This window comes from Rana temporaria, chromosome 2, assembly GCF_905171775.1.
Source record: "Rana temporaria chromosome 2, aRanTem1.1, whole genome shotgun sequence".
Lineage (NCBI taxonomy): Eukaryota > Metazoa > Chordata > Amphibia > Anura > Ranidae > Rana > Rana temporaria.
This window is the reverse complement of record NC_053490.1, coordinates 417,274,958-417,298,495: the sequence shown is the minus strand read 5'-3', so window position 1 is coordinate 417,298,495 and position 23,538 is coordinate 417,274,958. Positions and strand designations below refer to the sequence as shown.

The 23,538-nt window shown below is 38.1% G+C and overlaps 1 protein-coding gene across 1 annotated transcript in view; it reads left to right on the top strand.

The window, feature by feature from the left end:
* IL1RAPL1 (interleukin 1 receptor accessory protein like 1) overlaps positions 1-23,538 on the top strand; it is a 1,739,707-nt gene that overhangs the window by 356,013 nt on the left and 1,360,156 nt on the right. The gene's annotated exons all lie outside the window — the stretch shown is intronic.

Sequence of the window (23,538 nt, the reverse complement as noted above, 5' to 3'; positions counted from 1 at the left end):
TTACTTAAGAAGTGTATAAGCGCCTACATACTTGGCCTTGAGGACTCCAAATCAACTATGGCTGAACAAGTGGAATAATGATCTGTGCATAAAGACATAGTTATCTTAGGAAATGCCTGTGAGTCACGTGAAAATTTGACCTTGAGGTCTCAGTAGAAATCTACTTTTTTTATTGTTTTTAGGTCAAAGCATTGTTGGTACAAAAAATGTAAGCATGAATTACACATATGTGGACAAAGAGTTATACTGAACTGTTTTTGATCATAAACACAACCGATCATAGTTCATTCAATGACATCACTTATGCTAATTACAAAACTTTTGCCATGTTTTAAATGCTCATTTGCAAATCTCAACCAACCAATTGACTAACTGATATGTGTGATGAACATAAGGGGAGCTGACTGAACTTCCGACATTAACAAAAACGTACTTACTTAAGGAGTCAGCTTCACCTGAGTGTGTAATGCCAGAGATTTGTGTATTTCTCTTCCATTCAGTGCTGCTGAGGTAGGTTAGTGAGCATGTGAATACAGCTAAATCAATGACTACTGTCCATCAATCAGCTAACAGGTGGGCATGATGAACAGAGGGGAGTAGTGGCAATAAGTTCCCTCAGGTGGACATAGGGAAGTTCTGAATTTCTGACATGATCAACAGGTATATTGTTGCACTTATCAAACAGGTAAAAAAAAAAAAAATTTCGATGGCCAAAAGGGAGCTCATTGAAAAAATGTATAGTCAATTGAATAAGTGTGCTAGGCTCAAAACAATATTTTTGATTTTAAGGTGTAGCTATTCTCTAATACAGTTGACCCCAACTTTTTATAGCTTCTCTCTTCACAGGGCAACAGAGAACATGAAAAATAGGTTAGTAGCAGAAAGAATTTCCATCTGCTTTAAAAAAAAAATATGATTAGTTACATACAGTAGTTACATAGTAAGTGAGGTTGAAAAAATACACAAGCCCATCAAGTCCAACCTATGTGTGTGATTATATGTCAGTATTTCATTGTATATACCTGCATGTTGTGGTCTTTCAGGTGCTTATCTAATAGTTTTATTAAGCTATCGATGCTCCTCGCTGAAACCACTGCCCGTGGAAGGGAATTCCACATCCTTGCCGCTCTTACAGTAAAGAACCCTCTACGTAGTTTAAGGTTAAACCTATTTTCTTCTCATTTTATTGAGTAGCCAAGTGTCTTATTAAACTTTTTCCATTGAAAAATGTTTTCCCTAATGTGGGGTCACCAGTATGTTTTTAGTAAATTGAAATTATATCCCCTCTCAAGCGTCTCTTCTCCCGAGAGAATAGGTTTAGTGCCTTTCTTCATAACTAATATCCTCCAGTCCCTTTGTTTTAGCTTTGTTGCCCTTCTCTGTACTCGTTCCATTTCCAGTACATCCTTCCTGAGGACTGGTGCCCAGACTGGAAAGCATACTCCAAGTGAGGTCGAACCAGAGTCTTGTAGAGTGGGAGAATAATCACTTTATCTCTTGAGTTAATCCCCTTTTTAATGCATGCCAATATTCTGTTTGCTTTGTTAGCAGCAGCTTGGCATTGCATGCAATTGCTCAGCCTATCATCTACTAGGACCCTAGGTCCTTTTCCATCCTTGATTCCCCCAGAGGTTCTCCCCCAGTGAGTAGATTGCATTCATATTTTTGCCACCCAAATGCATTATTTAAACTTTTTCTACGTTAAACCTCATTTGCCATGTAGTTGCCCACCCCATTAATTTGTTCAGATCTTTTTTCAAGGTTTACACATCTTGTGGATAAGTTATTGCCCTGCTTAGCTTAGTATCTTCCGCAAATACAGAGATTGAACTATTTACCCCATCCTCCAGGTCGTTTATAAACAAATTAAATAGGATTGGTCCCAGCACAGAACACTGGGGGACCCCACTTTCCACCCCTGACCATTCCGAGTACTCCCCATTTATCACCAGCCTATGAACTCACCCTTGTAGCCAGTTTTCAATCAATGTACTCACTCTATGGTCCCTGCCAACGGACCTTACTTTCTACAGTAAATGTTTTTGGGGAACTGTGTCAAATGCTTTTGCAAAATCCAGATATACCACGTCTACAGGCCTTCCTTTATCTAGATGGCAGCTCACCTCCTCATAGATGGTTAATAGATTGGTTTGGCAAGAATCCATGCTGATTACTGCTAATGATACTGTTTTCCTTACTAAAATCTTGTATATAGTCCCTTATAATCCTGTTGTTCTTATGAGGATAATTTTCCTGCACGGTATTTCTGATTGAGTAATTTTTAAATGATGATATTTTCAAGATGCAGGATCAATCAAATATGACTACAGTCTAAAATATGAAATTTATTCACCAGACAAAATAGTTTTATATATATATATATATATATATATATATATATATATATATATATATATATATATATATATATATACATATATATAGGTTGACTAAAATTGTGGTACATAAAATTAAGAGTCTCAATTGAAACTCCCGCAAATGGGAGTGTTGACACAGCAATGATAAACTTCCCAGACATATAACCATACAAAATAGTTATATATAGATTGGTTGAAAAAAACAATGTTACATAAAATGTAGATAATAATTGTGCTACATAAAAGCTTGAATATCAATTGAAACACCCACTAAATGGGAGTGTAGTACCTTTGAAATGACACATCAATGGTAAACTTCCCTGTAGAATCAATAACCTTGTAAAAATAACAATAAGACAGAATGTCTGTTTTTCACAATTTTAACCGTTACTATACTGCAGGTAAGTAAGTGGTTAACAAAGTAAAATAAAATTAGATGTATGTTATCTCAATAAAAATTGAAATTATGCCAATGGAAAATATTGAAAATTGAATCCTTAGAGAAAAATCTACAAGGCGGTTACTGATTCAAGGGAAATAGTTATCCAACTGTACAATCATCAATAAGCAAATACTTAAGATAACACAAATTGATATAAGGTAAAAATTAACACAACATAATTACCCGTTCCAAAATAGCTACTGGTCTTAATTGCTGGTTAGTTTTCAGAATGACTGCCGTGGCTTTCAATATGGCTACTCTTAAAGAGGAATTTGTTCTTGCGACCTCCGAGTTTCAAAGCATAAGGTGTGCAGGAATCTTCATGAATGTAGAGGTATGAGTTGATGAATGGTGTGTGTGTGTCTGTGTGTCTGAGTGTGTGATTGAGTCTCTCTCACTGTCCTCTCATGGCATCTATCCGGCTCCTAAATACCATGTTCGACAAAGGGATCATAAAAATTATAATAAGCTCAAAAGATGTATATATATAATTCATGGACTCTAGTAATGGGTACAATATACAATACACTCAGTATAATTTTGATTAATCAATATCACATACAATGATTTTTCATATGGATAAATGTATAATTCTTGTATATCCTATGAATACTTATTTATCTAGGAAAAACACATGCTATATGTATATTTTTATACAGATATAGTCACAATTTACATGTCTTTCATAACACTGATTGGTATCTTAAAATACCACTGAGTAGACAGAATTCTGATGTCTCTCAGAAATGTTTGAAATTAACTTTGGGCAGGCTCAATTTGTTTTTAGATAGCCCAACTGTATACACACTCCTGGGTCCTCACAATAAGTTTTGTTAAAGACTTTGTTTGATAATGGCTTGTCTCACCTGGGAAAACAATGGTGTTTGCTGGGTTTCCAAAACTTTATTGTTGCTTCAAAGCTTCTCAATTGAATCTTGTTAAAATATCATAAAATATATGTTTGATCAGACAACCTAATTAAAGATTTATAACTGAGTGATAAGAACAAAGCATGTTCTACTTTAAAAAAAAATCTCAGGCTAGGCTTTGCAACCATATATCCCCATCTTAAACTTATGAGAGATGGCTATTTCTTTATCATAATTACAACAATCCCCTTCAAGAGCTTGCATACTAGTGATGTTGGTCTGACTGGTCTGTATTTCCCAGGGATGTATTATGGCCCTTTTTAAATATTGGTGCTACATTGGCTTTTCTCCAATCCGCTGGTACCATTCCAGTCAGTAGACTGTCAGTAAAAAGGAACAATGGTCTGACAATTACTTGACTGAGTTCCCTAAGGACCCTCGGGTGCAAGCCATCTGATCCCTGTGACTTATTAATGTTACGTTTTCCAAGATGTCCTTCCTCATTCTTTATGGGGCCAATATGGTCTGTCCTCCCTTTTTTACTGTTTATATACTTAAAATAATTTCTTGGGTTTTCGTTTGCTCTCCTCTGCAGTGTCTTTTGTGTTCTATCTTAGCTGCCCTAATTGCACCCTTACATTTCTTGTTTGTATTATTTGCTGATGATGATCCCAGCAGCCTTGTATTTTTTGAATGCTTTCTCCTTTACTTGTGTACACATTTTTACATTGGAGTTAAGCAATCCAGGACTTTTGTTTGCTCTTTTAAATTTATTTCCCAATGGGATGCACTGGCTAGTGCCCTTATTTAATATGCTTTTAAAGCAAACCCATCTCTCCTCTATGTTCTTTGTTCCTAAGATTTTATCCCAATTTTTATCTTCTAGCAAGGTTCGTAGTTTAGGGAAGTTTGCTCTTTTGAAATTCAGCATCTTTGTATTCCCCTTATGTCTCCTATTTGTGTGATTTATACTAAAGCCAATTGACCTGTGATCGCTGTTTCCTAAATTGCCCTTTATTTCCACATCTCTGATCAGGTCTGTATTTTTGGTAATCAGTAGGTCTAGTAACGCTTCTATTCTGCGTATAGGCTCCACAGCTGTATAATTTATTGTTGCTCTTTTAATTGATTGTACTATTGTTTTCAGAAAATAGTATTTGCTTTTAGTCAGTGCTATTTGCTTCAGGATATACATAACTAAAAAATGCACCCAGAAATTATTTTGATTTTCAAAGTAAAACACTAAACACAATACATGTGAAAATGGTACAAGATCTGTGTACTTGAAATAAGAATTTGATTTAACTTTCAATGCATTTTGCCTGTGGGATTAATTCAGTGTGCTGTGAAAATCTACAGAAATTTCTCTCAAGAGATGGAACACACGTTCAGCATATATATTAATCTTAGTACAATGATGTTAAGCTTCAGTACCCACAATCCTCCTTACTCTGGATGGGGTGTTTATGTCAAAGCAGCTTCATATAATCATCACACTGAAACCATGTTCATAGTATTTGTCTTCAATTATGGCAGAGATTAATATTTTTTTTTTAAATCTGCTTGTCCAGCAATTCACCCAATCCCCAAATGCTGAATCTTTTTCTGCCAATGTTTTTTTTTCTTTATAATACAAAATATAGCAAATAGTTATGGTGACTAATTTACACTTTAAAGAGAAAAATGATTGCACTTACAAACGATAAGTGATTTTTGACAGAGATAAGTGCATTCTATGCATTAAGGTAAAAAATAACAGCCTGTATAATTATTTACCTGAGTCTGATATTGATCCAGCAATGTGCATGAGAGCAGAGACTCTCATGCCAATGAGGAGAGAGTGGAGGGTGGAGCTGAGGCACACTCTCTGTGTCATTTGGCAAGTAAGCACGAGTGCTCTCATAGCAAGTGTCCGGCCATAGGGAAACTCAGCAGGGGGAGGGGCCAGGAGACCTGGCAGGGGACCCAAGAATAGGAGTATTGGGGCTGCTCATTAGTAAAATCTTAGCACCGAGCAGGTAAGTATGACATGTTTGTTATTTAAGAAGAAAGATAACTGTGCCTATACAATCACTTTAAGCTGTCATTTGGCAACCTCTCTCTCCCTCTTTATCTCTCGCTCTCTATTCTATAAACATATCATTAATAAACCTTAAATTATATTATGAATAATAATATTAATAATAATAAGAAGAAAAATAATAATTAAAAAGTAATAAAAACACACAGACCAACATATTGTTTTACTAGTCCTGCCATATTTGCATTTTATTCCTAGCGCCTAAAAAACACAGTTTATAGCTTCAAATTAAAATTACACTGTACTGCCAGCCAATCACAAGGTTTGTCATAACACTTGGCGTGACCAAAAATGACCATGTGTTATATGACGGGAGTAGGATTTTTCTGAATGCAGCCAATTATAAACTGGATCATTCAAGCAATGGAACATATTTTCAATGAGCATGAATAAAAATGTGCAAAGTTATGTCTCTTTATGTTATGTTGCTCCTTTTTATCCATTTGAAGAAGAAATGATGTTATATATTTAAAATCCACAATTCTAATACATTTCATAATACAATATTCAATGTTTTTGTGGTTTCATTTATATAAAATAACAAAAGTGATGTTATTTTATTGCAATGATCTATTTCAGTAAAGTAAGTGATAGTAATGTTGCAGCTTTGATGTCATAGTAATCTATTGCTATCAAAATATATTCATGTTTATCAACAAACTCCATGGACACTCTTCATGCACACTCTCAAAGAAACAGTTTTGTTAGAGTAGTGAATCAGTAAACAGGTTTATATTCCCTGCTCTGGAGCTAGTATGTTTAACACTTTCCCACATGATCTCCCCCACTGGGGAAATGCTCTCCCTTTGAAAGCCACCATATTTTAGCAGCCATTAGTTGAGACTTTGTGCAGTTGTTGGCTCTAAATCCCAGCTGTTACTGACAACTCCAGCCTTCACTGATGATCAGCAATCAATCAGAGAAATTCCTATTTATGTGATAACTAGTTCAGCTGTGTCAAAATAAACCTTCAGCCCACAGATGGCGCTGCAAATGCTACTGCAGCCTGAAGGTGAAAGTGTTCACCTGTTAAACAAGGTAATTGTTAGATATAAGCAGAGTATAAAAAATAAAGTTTTAACCACTTCCATACCAGGCAAATTCAGGCACTCCTCTCCTACATGTAAAAATCATTATTTATTTTGCTAGAAAATTACTCAGAACCCCAAACATTATTCCCCTATTTTTTTCACTTTTATTTCTAAGACAAGGAATGTAAACATTCCTTGTCATATAAATAGGGCACGACAGGTCCTCTTTACAAATAAATGCGGGGAATATAAGACCACACATCTCTCCCCTAGCCTGGAAAGACTGAGATAAAAAACAATCTCAGCCTTTCCAGCCGGCAGTGTTTACAACTGCCGGGGGCGGTTGTGGCACTATAATGTCACGCCCAGCCTCCAAAGGTCATTGAGACTGCAGGGGACCATCTGGCCTACGGTATTCTCTATGGTAAACTTGCAACAGTGGTGGATTCCTTCTCCGGTTTTCCAATCACATGAGGGAGCCGGTAGAAGCCCTGGAGGGTGGTAGGAGACAATCAAACAGCTATGATGGTTTTTACAGTGTAGGGAATCGCCGGTGGAGAAGAATGATATCTGAATGATGCCTGCAGCTGCAGGCATCATGCAAATATCTCCACTCAAAGCCCAGGATTTCATATGACGTACTGTGGGCAGGAAGTGGTTAATTAAAGAATCGTTTGGAGAGAAGAGTGACACAGAGATGTGCTTATTGCTGTTCTGATTCTCCTTTCACTATCCAGTTACAGACTGAGACATGTCCATGATGACTCCAATGGAGTCATTGAGTTGAATGATGATGGTTATCAGACTGAGGTCATATAGGAGAAGAAAATTAAGTACTCCGGGGAGAATATTTTGATTAAAAGTATATAGTGTAGCATTTTTATTTATTTTTTAGCTAGAGTTCTAGTCTTATTTTAAAGCTCTAAATGGTGTACACAAATAAGTATAAATATTGTTTAGAATGTATTTTATGGTGGATTTAATAACTTATGTCTTGTTAAAGCATATTTTCTCACTTCTCTTACCTTATGTATAAGAAGAAATATTTGAGTTGGCATTGGCTATTTGCCATAAAACATTTTTCTAACATATAATCTTTTTCTGGCATGAGCAACATAAGAAGTTTTAAAATATATCCATCCAATACATATTTACCACACTGTACCCCATCCAGTCTATAAGCTTTTTATTTATTTATACATGGGCAACAACATTGCCACATCACCAAAAAAAATCCAAAATCTGAAATGTATGCAGACAGCAGTACTCAACACAGTTCAAGAGGCTGAAAGGTGAGAGCATATTGCATGTATAGTGTACATCAAAATGACACACATGTAGAGATCTGGGATATGTGCCACCTTACTGTCCAAGATACTACTTAAAATCTTACAAATGCTGTACACTCATTTTCTTTAATATTTAAAAAAAAAAAAGGTAAAAACTTTCAAAAAATGAAAAGAACAAGGAAGGAAAAAAATGATGATGGAGTGACACAAAGGGGATCATGGGTTAAAGGGGGTTACAGGGGGTAATAGGAAAATAATACCAGGACTTAGAAAAGGTAGTGCAGTCCCCTTCCTTGCTCAATCACCAACACAGAAAATATTTAAGAAATTACCCCTGTGAGACCAAAGGGGACTGGTCTTTGTATAAAAAATAAGGGGTCCAAATCTTCCAAAATACCTCAATCTCATTGGCATAGTAAGATCTTCCATTTCCTATATTTCCGTGATTCTAGCCAGCCAATGAGATTTATTTGAGGAGATTGAACTCTTCCAAAGTGCTGGAATACAGGCTTTTACAGCTGTTAAAAGATGTGGTGTGTCTCTTGGGAGGAGTCCAAAGGCATATTTGACATGACACACCTTTATCAAACAAAAGGTATAAAAACAGTCTCTATGCTTGTGATGCTCAGAACTTTTCACAAATAGTCCTGTTGCAGTACCCCTGTTATTTCAACTATACAGAAAGCATTATGTAAAAAAAATATACAGACTATCCCTATGAGTTCTAGGAGATTTGCTACAGCTAAAAGTCAGATATGGTGGTGGTAGTGTGATGGTCTGGGGTTGCTTTGCAGCTTCAGGACCTGGACGACTTACCATAATTGATGTAATCATGAATTCTGAGCTCTACCGGAAAACCTTTAAGGAGAATGTCCGGCCATCAGTTTGTGACCTCAAGCTCAAGTGCACTTGGGTTATGCAGCAGGACAATGATCCGAAACACAACAGCAAGTCCACCTCCAAATGGTCCAAACAAAGCAAAATTTGGGTTTTGGAGTGGCCTAGTCAAAACCCGGACTTAAATCCAATTGAGATGCTGTATCATAACCTTACACAGTCAACTCATGCTGGAAAACCCTCCAATGTGGCTGAATTAAAACAATTTTGCAAAGAAGTGTGGGCAAAAATTGCTCCACAGCAATGTGAAAGAATCATTGCCAACTAGAAAATGCATTTCCTGAGAAAAATGCGTGGGAATGCTAAATAGGTGAACTGCTGAGCCCGCACCAAAGCCATTCACCATAACCACTACACTATCTTTAGGACACACAGCTCCTTTCTCTATCTGCAAAGTAGAGAGTATCCTGACTTCCTGGTCGCCCCTCCCCTCTCAAGAGTTCCCCCCCCCCGGTCAGTGAGGAGGAATATTGCACTGAGGTAAAGGAAGCTATTTAGGGAAAGAAATACCATTACAAACGCCTTTTAATTCACACACCTAATACATGAAATAAGCCTTCAAACAAACCTTAATAAATCCACAACCGTACATGCGATCGATACAGCGACTTCACCATTTGAAAGACACGGCCCTTGTGAATGCATCGATATGAAATTTATGTTGATAAACTTAAAAATGTGGCCATGTCAGCGATTTAGAAAATAGTGTCTTTGTGCGTTTTGCAGTAACATTTTAAAGACTTTTTAACATTACAGTCAATGAGAGAAAATGTTGGACTCTTGTCCTTTAGAAGCTCCATGAACTAAAAGTAAAATGCCTATCACAAAACTGACCACATTGCCTGAAACCAGACAAAAATACCTACGTTTTGATATATAAATTGTGTATGACAAGTAGATCTTGTGGGCGTGAGAGCAATTTGTTCCCCCTTTTTTTATAGATATTTTTTTTTCCAATGATCTGCACTGTAATGATCACATGACCCACTCTAAAGCAGCTCCATAGGAACACATTATAATCGATAACATTTTCTGAAAAAATCACTAAACGTAAATTGCTTTTTCACAAAAACTATAAAAGATATCAATCTGAAAAGTCATAGCCGGATAGCTGAATATTTTGTGACCGTTTTAAAGTTTGTTTGGTGTCTGTAAGTGAAAGTATGAAGGAGCTGAAACTTTTGGCAGCACGTGAGATTTTAAGCGGTAAAAAGGATGTTCTCATTGACTTCAATGTTAAAAAAAAAAGTGTCTAAAAGCTTAATATTTTAAAAAGTATAAATAGTACAAAAAACTTGAAGAAGTCCCCACGTAAGCTGAACGAGATGAACATTTTAAAAGTTGAATGGTCTCAATAGCTGAAAGTATGCAGAAGTTACGCAGAGCCAAAAAACGTATGGAATAAAAAGAATAATAAATTTACGGATATCAATACTGGGAATGCTTAATAAAGCATTCCCACTAATTATCGCAAAAACTTGATTGCAGTTGTTTCCGCCAAGGGTGGCACAACCAGTTATTAGGTTTAGGGGGCAATTACTTTTTCACATAAAGCCATGCACAGCTTTTTTGCCTTAATAAATGAAACTATCATTTAAAAACTGCATTTTGTATTTACGTGGGTTAACTTTGTGTAATGATAAAATTGGTTTGATGATCTAAGTCATTTAACCTCCCTGGCGGTATGATTCTTTCAGAAAAAACATGCTGAAAGCGGTACCATTATTTGCAAGGAAATTTGGCGTTTTATATTGTAGGTCTGTAATTTTTAGAAATAGCTCACTTAAATCTGACCAAACAAGATTCTAATAGGCATCCCGGGTATGACATTTTTTTAAAAACAAAATTATAAATTATAATATAATAAATAATTATAAATAATTATAACAAATAATAATATAATAAAAATTATTCAATAATGTAATCAAATTAAAATCACTGAAATTTGCTCAGTTGCAGAATTGCTGCTGTCATTATTTTTTTTTTTTATGACGAATTTCCCCACAAATCGCTATCGCACAATTCTGCAAGTGATTATAATTTATTATCGCTGTTTTTTAGCTGATCTAAAACTATTTTTGACATAAAGGGACACTTTTGGTTGCTATGGACAATCTACAGTTTGCAGGGAGAAAGAAACGTTTTTATTATATAAAATGACATGCATGACACAGGACAGACCACTAGGGACAAGGGGGGTGTGTTTTTTTTACATACAGTACTGTAATCTTTAAGATTACAGTATACTGTATGTAATGTGTTTGTTTACTTTTTTAAATTTGGCGCCGTTCTCCGTCCCCGTGCGTCGTAACGTCGCAGGGAACGGAGATCGGCGTCACACAGAGGCACTGTGTGAATCGAGCGAGGTCCCGCTCGCTCACACAGCGCGGTGGCATCGCTGGATCCAGGGACAAGGTAAGTAAAAAGTGCCTGTGGATCTAGCGAGGCAAGCCCGAGTCTGACTCGGGGTTACCGCTCGCAGCAGGAAAATCTAACCCCGAGTCAGACTCGGGAACACCGCCAGGCAGGTTAAGTGTGAAAGTGTGACAAATATGCAAAAAAAAAAAAAAAAAGATCTTTTTCACATAACTGTATTTTAATAGAAATGTTATGAAATCCAAGGTCTCTAATCTGCTACTCTTCACAGATTAATGATCTTAGCACCACAAATACCTGATATGCTTATAAGAATATATTGTGCAAACATTCATCTGCTACATTTTAAAAGTATCAGGATGCTCTGAAATGTAAATAATCATGTCAAGTAAACCTGCAATGAGAGAAATAAATACAACACTTCCATTGCAGAACTCGGTCTGCTTGAGGTGATTTTAGCCATATTAGTGCACTTACAACAAGAACAAATGTGTACTGTCCATGATCCTTTTTTTATTTGCACTAACATCCAAATATTTTTTAGGACAAGCTTTCAGGGTGTACCCCCTTCCTCATGGTCCAAGCAGTGCTAATACACAATGTTTTAGCAGAATTTTAGATATGAAAATATTTAAGAAAATTATTTTCAAACTGTTATAGTTAGTAAGATAAAAAAAATAGTTCTTTAGACCGCGAGGGGGAGAACCAGTCACAAGGGTGAGGGAGACTGTTGGATAGGGATTTAGAAAATCAAGGTCCATATTTAGTTATTTCATTATTTTTTGTGTCAAATAGAATTATCGTTAGTGCAAAGTTTTCCTTTCCTGAGTAGTTTAAAAACAATGACATGTGGCCCACAGGACAGCGTGGTGGGCCACATGGCAATTGTACACAATGGATGGCATGCATTCATAGACATTCATTGTGCACTATTGTATTGCCCATTGTGATTGGTCACAGTACAGAAAGTGCAGATCACAGGCCATCTGTACCATGTGATTAGCTGTGGCCAATCATAGCTAATCACAACAATACACACTGATATGAATAGATTCATTCATAACAAATGGTTGCTTATAACAGTGATTATCACTGTTAAAAGCGATCATAGTGTGTAAGAAAAATAACAAAAATCCTGATCACCTTCCTAAAGTAGCACAGTGTTACCATGGTAACACTGTACTGCCCTGGTCACAGTATGTGTAGTTTTGTTTTTATCTAAATTAAAAAAAAAAAATTAAACAAATCGAAAAAAATACTGGGGGTTATCCACAAAGCCTTGGCGCAACGTAACTTTTCTGATTTAAGTTACTCCGCCGCAAAATTCCAAAGTTAGGTGCCGATCCACAAAGCACTTACCTGGAATTTTGCGGCGCTGTAACTTAAATCCGTCCGGCGCAAGGCGTTCCTATTCAAATGGGCGAGTCCCATTTAAATTAGGCGCGCTCCCGCGCCGGACGTACTGCGCATGCTCCGTCGGGTAAATTACCCGACGTGCATTGCGCTAAATGACGTCGCTCCGACGTCATTTGCTTAGACGTTACCGTAAATGGCGTCCAGCGCCATTCACGGACGTCTTACGCAAACGACGTAGAATTTAAAATTCGACGCGGGGAACGACGGCCATACTTAACATGGCTTAGGACAACTAGGGCTTAGCCCTAGTTTTACGCGGCGGAACTCGACGTAAACGACGTAGATTTAGAGCGTCGGGCCCGTCGGAGCGTTCGTGGATCGCCGTAACTGGTCATTTGCATATTCTACGCCGGCCTCAATGGCCTCGCCACCTAGCGGCCGGCCTAGAATTGCATCCTTAAGATCCGACAGTGTAATTCAATTACACATGTCGGATCTTCGTCCTAACTATGGGAAACTGAGTCTGTGGATCAGTTCCATAGTTAGGACCAGGGATACGACGGCGTAACAGCAGTTACGCCGCCGTATCTCTTTTGAGGATCTGGCCCTCTATTCTTTTTTTACATACTGTCACCAGTCAGTGTCCCTGATCACTGCCACACCGGTGATATGATGATTCTGTACTGCACTGGTAACAGTATTTACACAAAAATAGTTAAAGAAAACATTTGTTTTTTATTTCTTTATTTCCAAAAAAATATGACAAAAAAAATACAACTTCAAAAAACTTGGCAAGCCTCTTACTAAATACTTAAGAAAAAAGGGAAATTTCCCCCACTGGGTTTTCGAGGCAGCAAAGATTAATGCATATAACAATGAAATAATAAAAAAAGTATTATTTGTTGGTAGAAACCACAATGATTGAACATTAACGGTTAAGATATGAGCTCTGGTACATGATTTTAAAATCTCAATACAAAAAGTGCAAACACTATGTATCATACAACATAGCTTGTGTTACAATGATGATGGATACATAAATCTTGATGCGTTTAGACCCATCAGGGTCTTCTTCAGAAGATATGTTTTGCTGTGAGGAAATTGCATTTGATAAATAGTTAAAAAAAATCAAAAAACATGTTTACTGACATAAGCACGTATCACAAAGCATATTTACCAAACAGGCTGTATTGCACAAGATCACATGACCAGAGATTCTCTAAAAAGGTTGTTGCAAGATCCCAAAGCTGGGTCCACCAGCTGGTCAATGATCCACAGAATTAGGGCACCCCATCGAACCGTACAAGGCTTACAAGGAGTCACAACAATAGGGGCAATATCCCACGCACAATGTGTGGAAAAGGAAGAGGGGGGCCCCACCTGCAGTAATTTGACAGGGAACACTCTAATGAGTATAAATATTGCACAAACATATAATTGTATAGTTTAAATGCAAGGTTGGTTTAGACAAGAGAATAGTCAAACAGTTAGGTCGAGCTCAACAGGTAGAAGTACCCCAACGTGTACATAGGGAATATGTTAGTAATAAATAATAAGTGATGGCTATATGGGCATTGAAAAGTGTCCGTATAGAACTAAATTACTATTTGGAGCTACAAATAAGAGTACTGAATTTAAAAAGGATATAGTGTCACAAAAAAATGGAAAAGAAAGGGGGAGAAAAAGTGTATGTGTGTGTGGGAACAATTGTGATGAATTATTAACGTTTAGTAGGTGGTGAAAATTGGTGATGCAGAGAAGGACAGAGGGGAATCATAAAAGTGGGTAGAATGAATAAGTGAGTGATGGAAACAGTGGAAATGGATGGGGGAAGGGGAGGGAACGGGCGGCGAGGGAAAAGGAGTGGGAAGAAAGAATAAGAGAAGGGGGAAAGAGAAAAGGAAGGCGAGGAAAAAATAAGAGGCATGGAATAGTGGGGAATGTGGTGGAAAAAGGGGGACAAAAAAGGAAAATTATGAGGAAGAAGAAAAGAGAACGGAAGAGAAGGGGGAGGGGTGTAAAAGGGAATAAAGGGACTAAATACTTTGGATTGTCTTCTTTCCAAAAAGGGGTCATTTTATGGGGTATTTGTACTGCCCTGGCATTTTTGGGCCTCAAGGAATGAGATATGCCATCAGTACATCAGGATTGATTGATATTCAAATAAATACAGTATTTATCATAGTTTGTAGACTCCTACAGTTTCCTACAGACTAAATAATATACATTGATTTGGGTTATTTTTGAGCAAAGAAATATAGCAAATATGGCCTAAATTTATGAAGAAAGTTTTTTTCTTGCTAATTTTTAGAACATGAGTGAAGAACATAAGCTTGTCAGCCTTTTTTTATTTTTTTAGCAAAAAGTAAAAAATGCAGTGATCAAATCAACAAGAATGCTCTATTTGTTTGAACAAGATGATACACATTTCATTTGGGTACAGTGTTGCATGACCACACACTTGTCATTCAAAGTGCGATAGCACTGAAAGCTGAAGGATTGGCTTGGGCCAGAATGTGGTAAAAGTGTCTGGTATTAAAGTGGTTAATTACCATTGCTTTGTATGTTTATTTGTGTTTTTGTTCTCAGAGATTGTCATACTTAAAATGTTGCTAAAACTCGGTGTACTAGTACTGCTTGGACCTTGATGAAGAGACACACTCTGAAAGCTTATCCTAAGAATTTGGGGCCAGATTCACAAAAGAGATACGACGGCGTATCTCCTGATACCCCGTCGTATCTCTGAGATACGATTGTCGTATCTATGCGGCTGATTCATAGAATCAATTACGCATAGATAGCCCTAAGATCCGACAGGTGTAACTGTGTTACACCGTCGGATCTTAGGCTGCAATTCTAGGCCGGCCGCTAGGTGGCGATTCCATTGCGGTCGGCGTAGAATATGCAAATGACTAGTTACGCCGATTCACGAACGTCCGCTTTGCCCGTCGATCTAAATTTACATTGTTTCCGTAGAGATGCGTCGCGTAAAACTAAGGGTGCCCTCTAGGTGGTGTAACCCATGTTAAGTGTGGCCGTCGTTCCCGCGTTGAAATTTTAAATTTCACGTCGTTTGTGTAAGTCGTCCGTGAATGGCGCTGGATGCCATTTTCATTAACGTTGAAACCAATGACGTCCTTGCGACGTCATTTAGCGCAATGCGCGTCGGGTAATTTTACGGACGGAGCATGAGCAGTACGTTCGGCGCGGGAACGCGCCTATATTAAATGGTGCCCGCCCCATTTGAATTAGGCGGGCTTGTGCCGAGCGGATTTACGCTACGCCGCCGCAAGTTTACAGGTATGTGCTTTGTGAATCAGGCACTTACACTGTAAACTTGCGGCGGTGTAACGTAAATGGGATACGTTACGCCGCCGCAGCGTAACGTAGTTCTATGTGAATCTGGCCCACGGATGCTAGTGCAAAGAAAAAAGTATCATGGACAGTATTTACTTGTTCTTGAATTCCTTCTGAACATTCTAGCTGTTTTGCTCCAATACTATTCCAAGCAATGGCATGGTTTATATCATGACAAATTTCCTTTAAGCATGTATGTTTGTTATGTTGAAGTGCTATTGAATTAATTTTCACAGATCTAAAAAAAACTACCCTACAAGTCAAATAGCAAACAGAATTAAATTTTTTTTGTAAGAATCACTGAAAAGTACATTGACTAATGATTTATTTACCACAGTTCATTATATTAGCATGGTTTAATTATATTTCTGAGCTACATTATTGATAACCAGAAAAAATGTCTACAGTACATATTTCAGATTACCACAGCAGTCTCCTAATTAATTTCATTTGAAGCGGTCAGATCATTGGCTTCACAGTTTATAGGAAATGCCCCTAATTGTTTGAAGGAACAAAACAAACACTCTTTCTATATTATGAGCGCACAAACTCGGACACCCATATCATTTGTTTTAGAAATGCAATTAACATGATTTATTGGCACTTTTGTTTGCAGTTGCTGCTATGTGAAACCCTAAGCATGTGTTTCAGCTCTATGGAATAATGCTTAGACGTTCAAATATTCTGAGTACGAATGTGTTATCTCATTAATTTTACAAAGCTTTGTCAGTCGGTGAATCATGAATGTAGCTGAACTGTACAAACACAGCAAATTTCCATTCCAAAATGCTTACTATTTTCTACAGTTTATAAGGCATTAAACAATAGAATTCAGTTTGGGGAAAATGTTGTTTTATCAGCCAGAAATACATGCATGCTTAGAAGTGTTATTTCCTTTTTTATTACAAATGTCTCTTGTTAAATAACTTAATAAAAATCTGAATTCAGCTGCCCATAGGTTTCAGAAAGCTAGTGATTGTTTCCCCTCAATTTTTAAAGATGCATAATCTCTGATTTAACATGTATCACATTTTATGTAATGTACATATAGAATGTTCTCAGCAGTGGAAATAGGGCAACATGAGAGGCTGACTCCAAAAGCTGTGAGGCCTCGTACACACAACCATTTTCCTCGATAGAATCCATCAAGAAACTTGGTGGGAGAGCTTTTTTGCTGAGGAAAACAGTCGTGTGTACGTTTTTCATCGAGGAAACTGTCGAGGAACTCGACGAGGAAAAAAGAGAACAAGTTCTCTTTTTCCTCGACGGGAGTCTCAATTTCCTCGTCGTGTTCCTAGTTTTCGATGAAAAACGCGAGCGTGTGTATGCTAAGAAACCCGCGCATGCTCAGAATAAAGTATGAGACTGGAGCGCACCTTCGGTAAAAGTAGCGTTTGTAATGGAGATAACACATTTTTCACGCTGTAACAGACCGAAAAGTGCAAATCATCTCTTACCAAACTTTTACTTAACACACAGTAACATGAGATTAGCAAAAGCAGCCCCAAGGGTTGTGCCAGTGGAATCGAACTTCCCCTGCCATTGTATGTGTTGTACATCACCGAGTTTGAGAACGAGGAGATTTTGTCTTGACCGTGTGTACGCAAAGCAAGCTTGTCGAGCTCCTCGACAAGCCTAACAAGGAACTCGTCGAGGAAAACGATGTGTGTACAAGGCCTTAAACTTAGCGTGCAGGTAGGAAATTGGCAAGCCAGTTGTAAAGAGAATTTTTTTATTTACATGTTTGAGTCATTTTGAAGGCCTTCCTCTCATTGGGGTTATGAAAATTATATAAAATATACAATAATCTGTATGGTGCTTGAAACAATCTTATTTATCCACAATTTTTAATGGGTGCCAAGAATTTTTACCAGCCCATTTTTGGAGTTTTGTGTGACATTATGTGCATTTTTTTCTCCCTTTTTTTGCTTTGTTCCAATACACACAAAGGGAATAAACATGTGTATAGCAAAAATGTTTTACTGCAATACTTTTCTGTGAGAAATAGTTGATTTTCTGGAAAATTTTTGGGGGTACCAAAAATGATTGTAATCGTCTTAAACCCATTGCATTACTACATAGTAATTACTAAGGCCTAGATTCACGTAGGGCGGCTTTACTTTGTGCGGGTGTAGCGTATCTTATTTACGCTACGCCACCGCTACTTAGAGAGGCAAGTGCTGTATTCACAAAGCACTTGCGTCCTAAGTTACGGCGGCGTAGCGTAAATCGGCGGGCGTACGCAGGCAGGTCGTGGGCGTGTTGTATTTAAATTATGCATGACCCCATGTAGATGCGCGCGCGCATGCTCAGTATCACGTCGTATTTACGCCCAAAGATACGCCGGCTCAATGCCTGTGACGTGCACGTAACCTACGCACAGCCCCATTCACGTACGACTTACGTAAACGACGTAAAAAGATACGCTTGTCCCGACGTCCATACCTTGCATGGGCTGCTCCACCTGGAGACCTGCTTTATCTTTACGGCGGCGTATGTCTTACGTAAACAGCGTAACTAATTGCGACGGGCCTATGTACGTTCGTGAATCGGCGTATCTTGCTCATTTACATATTTGACGCGGAAGTCAACAGAAGCACCACCTAGTGGCCAGCGTAAATATGCACCCCAAGATACGACGGCGTAGGAGACTTACGCCGCTCGTATCTTGGCCAAATCTATGTGTAACTGATTCTATGAATCAGGCGCATAGATACGACGGCGGCCATTCGGACTTTGAGAATCTGGGCCTAAGTATTTCAAAATTAACTGTTGTATTTTTTGCAGGTTTGCATTCACCACTTGCCGTCCCACGCTATAGCCAAATCATGGCTACAGCATGGTTGTCCAGTTCTGGAAGGGCATCTTTTGACTTCCTCCCAGAACAGCGTACCCAGCTCACTCTGTTATCACTGTGTCCTTTGGACATAACTGATCACAGATAGGGGTAAAGAACCAATCACAGTGGCTCTTTACCATGTGATCAGCTGTGTCTAATCACAGCTGATCACAAAGTAAACACACTTGTTGGTTTTCAGAATTCTTTTCTGCATGCTATCACAGCATGAGGAGTAGAGAGAGCCGGTAATTGGCGAGTGTGAAAGGGGACATTTACACTGATAATCAGTGTCCTGATGATGATCAGTGTAGCCCCAACAGTGCCCATCAGTGATGCTTATCAGTGTCAATCAGTGCCCATCAGTGCTGCCAATCAGTGTCCAACAGTGCTGCCAATCAATGTCAATCAATGCCAATCAGTGGTGCCATTCAGTGCCCATCAGTGGTGTCAATCAGTGCCTCCTCATCAAAGCTGCCTATCAGTTCCCATCAGTGCCATCTATCAGTGCCTGTTAGGGCCACCTATCAGTGCCCTGCAATGCTGCCTATTCGTGCCCATCAGTGTTCCCTGTCAGTGCCCATCAGTGTTGCCTCTAAATGCCCATCAGTGCCACATATCAGTGCAGCCTCATCAGTGCTTCCTAATCAGTGTCCACCAGTGTTGCCTCATCAGTGCCAATCAGTGATGCCTATCAGTGCCCATCAGTGCCCACTAATCAATGCCAATCAGTGCTGCCTATTAGTGCCCATCAGTATAGCCTCATCAGCACACATCAGTGAAGGAGAAAAATTACCTATTTGCAAAATGTTATAACAAAAACGTTAAAAAAAAATTAGCCTGGGCAGGAAAGGGGGGGGAGGGGGTGAAAGTGCCCAGTAGACAAGTGGTTAAGATACACTCTATTTGTGAACAAGAGGGAACCTGCTGTACATAGGTTAGATTCAGCAGGCTTCAGCATCCTTCATCACTGTCTCTAACTAATGACCTTTTGCTTACCTGTAGCGTGTGTTGTTAACAGGATTTTAGTTTCCAACTGCTAAAGGTTGTAATGCCCCATCCCATACCTTCCTCTAATCTGTTCAAACTGCCACACTCACACTCCTTTATTAGCAGGGGTGTGCTGCAGGCCAAATGTATGTAGTAGCTGTCATCTCAGATGCATCCATTCTTCACTATAAAGGCTTCATTACATAATACAAATGCACTCAGCGGAATACCTGCCACTCAAATCTACCCTTTGGTTTCTTGCCATTGTAATTGCAACATCCAAATTGATACTGATCAATGTCAGTTCAAGATTTCCCTGATTTCACTCCTATCTTTCAATGAATAAAACAAGAAAAATCCAGGTCAACCCATGAAATTATCTGAATTATTTGCTCTTTCTTAATGCAGTAGTTTCAATTTACTCAACTCAGTTTAAAGATTATTTCTATTTGGTTACAATGGCACTTTGCACATCATCTTTAGCCTTTGTGCTGCTTTTCTCAGTAAGTCCACATAATTAATCTTCACATTCATAATATTCATTTATTTTTAACACATGCTCTTTGAAATAATGTTTCCCTTTTCTGCGGAGTTGAAGTTAGTTTGTCAGTCGGTTAGATTTTTTAAGATGTCAGCAAACATTTTGGGCCGGATTCAGATACTTTGGAGTATCTTTAGGCAGGGCGTAACGTATCTCAGATACATTACGCCGCTGTAAATTAGGGCGCAAGTTCCGTATTCAGAAAAAACTTGCGCCCTTAGTTACGGCGGCGTAGCGTATGTTGTCTGGCGTAAGCCCGCCTAATTCAAATGGGGATTATGTGGGCGTGTTTTATTTAAATGAATGGTGACCCCGCGTATTCAACGTATTTCACGAACGGCGCATGCGCCGTTCGTGAAAAAATCCCAGTGCGCATGCTCGAAATTACGCCGTAAATACTCATTGCTTTCGACGTGAACGTATATTACGTCCAGCCCTATTTGCGAACGACTTACGCAAACAACGTAAAATTTTCAAAACTCGACGTGGGAACGACGTCCATACTTAACATAGGATACGCCTCATATAGCAGGGGTAACTATACGCTGGAAAATGCGCTGGGCAAACGTACGGAAGCGCCACCTAGCGGCCAGCCTAAAATTGCAACTAAGATACAACGGCGTTAGAGACTTACGCCGGTCGGATCTTAGTCAAATCTATGCGTAACTGATTCTATGAATTAGGCGCATAGATACGACACCGCACACTCAAAGATACGACGGTGTATCTGGAGATACGCCGTTGTATCTCGTACCTGAATCTAGCCCTTTCAGTCCACAATTCAGACTGCTACACCTAGGAGTACATTAAAACATACTTTACAATATGTCTTATTTTCTTTATCACCTAGATTACAATTTAAGTTTAGCTGGACAGTGCTTTAAAAAATTATATAAAATATCAATCGGCAATGTATGTTTAGCTACAGCTATTTTCTGTAAGATGATCAGAACTGCATGTTTACCTAAGGCTTATTCAAGATCCTGTCCTTTTTTCATGCATATATTAAAATTTCAGTATCTGTTGATATATTGTTTAAACACAGCCTGTAATGTTTCACACCTTCAGTCATGCTGAATTGATATTAGCTTTAGTCAAGGCTTCTTTCTTCAAGTATAATCTGAAATTGGTAGGGTAAAACTCTGAAATATTGATATAAATCATCTGTGATGAAAAATTTGATTTGTGGAGGTACTGTAATTTATATTTATTGAATTACCTGCTTGAGAAAGGAAGCCATTTCTTGGAGACCAGAGAAATATTATCATATTTATAACTTTGAGTGGCAAGTAACTGTAACATATGGTGTATTATGGAATGTCAAATTTCAGATGACCTCATTTTTCTTGATATTTCGTAATAACCCCTCTTAGTTTAATATGCCTTCAGATCTTTTCACATATTGAACCGATTGTAATTTCTTCTTTTCTATGCTCTATCCTATTCTGAGATGTTTCCCCATTTATACCATTGGGAGGAAATTGGAATCCCATTTCTGTTGATGTATCTTACAAAGATGAAAGTAAACTGTTTCATTCACTGTCCCTGAATGAGGCACAAGTTACTTTCACATGCTGTTTAAACATTGTCAGAGAGTTCACGATTGCCCCAGGCTCATATATCAAGTTTAATTTTTATATATAATACCACATAAAGCTATTCTGCTCTCATTATTTATCCTTCCATCTTCTTTTATATTTCAAGATTCAAATAAAAGATAAATTATATAATCTGTAAAGGAGGCAGCATGTCAGTGAAATGTGGCAATTATAAAATATTATCACAATTTATAGGTATAAATTTTGAATAGTGCATTTTTATTGTCGTCAAATTCTTATGAACCTGTGGCAAATGTTAAAGTAAAGATTCTTTGGTATATTAATAAGTTTAAGTAAGCTAGACCGAGCTGTATTTACTATAATTACAGTTGCTTGTGGCTAGGGTATGAGGTTAGAGGGCAGCATCTATAAAGCAAAATTAAATCTGTTTCAGGTCCCTGTAGCTCTCACCATAATGTGCCAGTGTGCACAGCATGACACACTTGACACACTTAAGCCGTGTACACACGATCGGTTTCTCTGATGAAAACAGATCGATGGACTGTTTTCATCAGACAAACTGATCGTGTTGTGGGCCCCATCAGTCTTTTTTTCCATCAGTGTTAAAAAATAGAACATGTTTTAAAATTTTCCATGGATAAAAAAACAATAGAAAAATCTGATCGTCTGTGTGGAACTCAATCGGAGAAAAATCCATGCATGCTCAGAATCAAGTCGACGCATGCTCGGAAGCATTGAACTTAATTTTTTTTGGCTCGTCGTAGTGTTTTACGTCACTGCGTTTTGGCACAGTCGTAATTTAGAAAAAACAAAGTGTAGTGCTTAAACCATGTAAATAATGACCTCAAACATGGGAGAACAAGCAATATATATAGTGCTTAAAATGATGAGACGTAAATATGATAAAAAATCCACAATGAGCAGTGGTAATCACATAAATAAATAATGATTGTAGTAGTCTCAATGTAAATATAATAAAATTAAGTCCATAAAAAGGATGATTGCACCCAGTGAGGAAACAAATCAATGTGCAAAAATAATGCTGTGTTCCTTGAAGTGATGAAAACTCCTCCACCAGTGTGGGTATCTGCTTGCCAGAAATGATGGACTTGTGGGGACATACGTCACCAGAAGTCATAAAAGGCTTTGGAATAATATTCCAGGATACTGTCGGTGGGAGCTGAGTGATAAGCTCATCCGATGGTTATGATGACAGGCAACTTCAGGGGTAGGCTTGCAAAAAAGGATTCTTGAACAAAACCTCTCCAAAATAGTGTCAAACGATATTTAAGGAGAAAAATAGAAGGGTGGCCACATAGCGTAAAATTGTAAGGTACAAAATGTATTAAAAAAACAGCAAATGCACTCACATGAAAGCTGTAGAAATCAAGCGTGTATACACAAATGAGGTGACAGTGGAAGCGACCCGATGCGTTTCGTATGAGAATACTTCATTCATTTGACACTATTTTGGAGAGCTTTTGTTCAAGAATCCTTTTTTGCAAGCCTACCCCTGAAGTTGCCTGTCATCATAACT